The sequence below is a fragment of the Triticum urartu genome, chromosome 5 (assembly GCF_003073215.2).
Source record: "Triticum urartu cultivar G1812 chromosome 5, Tu2.1, whole genome shotgun sequence".
In the NCBI taxonomy this organism is placed as follows: Eukaryota; Viridiplantae; Streptophyta; class Magnoliopsida; order Poales; family Poaceae; genus Triticum; species Triticum urartu.
The window spans coordinates 615204060-615207140 of record NC_053026.1 but is presented as its reverse complement, the minus strand read 5'-3'; positions in this window follow the sequence as shown (position 1 = coordinate 615207140).

Sequence of the window (3081 nt, the reverse complement as noted above, 5' to 3'; positions counted from 1 at the left end):
ACCTTCCTACCAAACTTATGGCAAGGTTTACATCAGGTCTGGTACACAGCATGGCATACATAATAGACCCTATGGTCGAGGCATAGGGGACGACACTCATCTTTTCTCTATCTTCTGCCGTGGTCGGGCATTGAGCCATGCTCAATTGCATACCTTGCAATACAGGCAAGAACCCCTTCTTGGACTGATCCATATTGAACTTCTTCAATATCTTGTCAAGGTACGTACTTTGTGAAAGACCAATGAGGCGTCTTGATCTATCTCTATAGATTTTGATGCCTAATATATAAGCAGCTTCTCCAAGGTCCTTCATTGAAAAACACTTGTTCAAGTAGGCCTCTATGCTTTCCAAGAATTCTATATCATTTCCCATCAACAGTATGTCATCCACATATAATATGAGAAATGCTACGGAGCTCCCACTCACTTTCTTGTAAACACAGGCTTCTCCATAAGTCTGTGTAAACCCAAACGCTTTGATCATCTCATCAAATCGAATGTTCCAACTCCGAGATGCTTGCACCAGCCCATAGATTGAGCGTTGGAGCTTGCACACCTTGTTAGCATTCTTAGGATCGACAAAACCTTCCGGCTGCATCATATACAATTCATCCTTAAGAAAGCCGTTAAGGAATGCCGTTTTGACGTCCATTTGCCATATCTCATAATCATAGAATGCGGCAATTGCTAACATGATTCGGACGGACTTCAGCTTTGCTACGGGTGAGAAAGCCTCATCGTAGTCAACCCCTTGAACTTGTCGATAACCCTTAGCGACGAGTCGAGCCTTGTAGATGGTCACATTACCATCTGCGTATGTCTTCCTTTTAAAGATCCATTTATTTTCTATGGCTCGCCGATCATCGGGCAAGTCAGTCAAAGTCCATACTTCATTTTCATACATGGATCCTATCTCGGATTTCATGGCTTCTAGCCATTTGTCGGAATCCGGGCCCGACATTGCTTCCTCATAGTTCGAAGGTTCACCGTTGTCTAACAACATGATTTCCAAGACAGGGTTGCTGTACCACTCTGGTGCGGAACGTGTCCTTGTGGACCTACGAAGTTCAGTAGCAACTTGATCTGAAGTTTCATGATCATCATCATTAACTTCCTCTCTAGTCGGTGCAGGCCCCTCAGGAACATTTTCTTGAGCTGCGCCATTCTCCGGTTCAAGAGGCAATACTTCATCAAGTTCTACTTTCCTCCCACTTACTTCTTTCGAGAGAAACTCTTTCTCTAGAAAGGATCCATTCTTGGCAACAAAGATCTTGCATTCGGATCTGAGGTAGAAGGTATACCCAATAGTTTCTTTAGGGTATCCTATGAAGACGCATTTTTTCGACTTGGGTTTGAGCTTTTCAGGTTGAAGTTTCTTGACATAAGCATCGCATCCCCAAACTTTTAGAAACGACAGCTTAGGTTTCTTCCCAAACCATAATTCATACGGTGTCGTCTCAACGGATTTCGACGGAGCCCTATTTAAAGTGAATGCGGCAGTCTCTAAAGCATAGCCCCAAAATGACAGTGGTAGATCGGTAAGAGACATCATAGATCGCACCATATCCAATAGAGTGCAATTACGACGTTCGGACACACCATTACGCTGAGGTGTTCCAGGCGGCGTGAGTTGTGAAACTATTCCACATTTCCTTAAGTGCGTGCCAAATTCGTGACTCAAGTATTCTCCCCACAATCTGATCGCAAGAACTTGATTTTCCTGTCACGTTGATTCTCAACCTCACTCTGAAATTCCTTGAACTTTTCAAAGGTCTCAGACTTGTGTTTCATTAAGTAGACATACCCATATCTACTCAAGTCATCAGTGAGGGTGAGAACATAACGATAGCCACCGCGAGCCTCAACACTCATTGGACCGCACACATCAGTATGTATGATTTCCAATAAGTTGGTTGCTCGCTCCATTGTTCTTGAGAACGGAGTCTTGGTCATTTTACCCATGAGGCATGGTTCGCACGTGTCAAATGATTCGTAATCAAGAGACTCTAAAAGTCCATCTGCATGGAGCTTCTTCATGCGTTTGACACCTATGTGACCAAGGCGGCAGTGCCACAAGTATGTGGGACTATCATTATCAACCTTACATCTTTTGGTATTCACACTATGAATATGTGTAGCATTACGCTCGAGATTCATTAAGAATAAACCATTCACCAGCGGAGCATGACCATAAAACATATCTCTCATATAAATAGAACAACCATTATTCTCGGATTTAAATGAGTAGCCATCTCGAATTAAACGAGATCCTGATACAATGTTCATGCTCAAAGTTGGCACTAAATAACAATTATTGAGGTTTAAAACTAATCCCGTAGGTAAATGTAGAGGTAGCGTGCCGACGGCGATCACATCGACCTTGGAACCATTCCCGACGCGCATCGTCACCTCGTCCTTCGCCAGTCTCCGCTTATTCCGCAGCTCCTGCTTTGAGTTACAAATGTGAGCAACCGCACCGGTATCAAATACCCAGGAGCTACTACGAGTACTGGTAAGGTACACATCAATTACATGTATATCACATATACCTTTAGTGTTGCCGGCCTTCTTGTCCGCTAAGTATTTGGGGCAGTTCCGCTTCCAGTGACCACTTCCCTTGCAATAAAAACACTCAGTCTCGGGCTTGGGTCCATTCTTTGGCTTCTTCCCGGCAGCTTGCTTACCGGGCGCGGCAACCCCCTTGCCGTCCTTCTTGAATTCTTCTTACCCTTGCCTTTCTTAGTGGTTTTATTCACCATCAACACTTGATGTTCCTTTTTGATCTCCACCTCCGCTGATTTCAGCATTGAATATACCTCAGGAATGGTCTTTTCCATCCCCTGCATATTGAAGTTCATCACAAAGCTCTTGTAGCTCGGTGGAAGCGACTGAAGGATTCTGTCAATGACCGCGTCATCCGGGAGATTAACTCCCAGCTGAGTCAAGCGGTTATGCAACCCAGACATTTTGAGTATGTGCTCACTGACAGAACTATTTTCCTCCATCTTACAACTGAAGAACTTGTCGGAGACTTCATATCTCTCGACCCGGGCATGAGCTTGGAAAACCATTTTCAGCTCT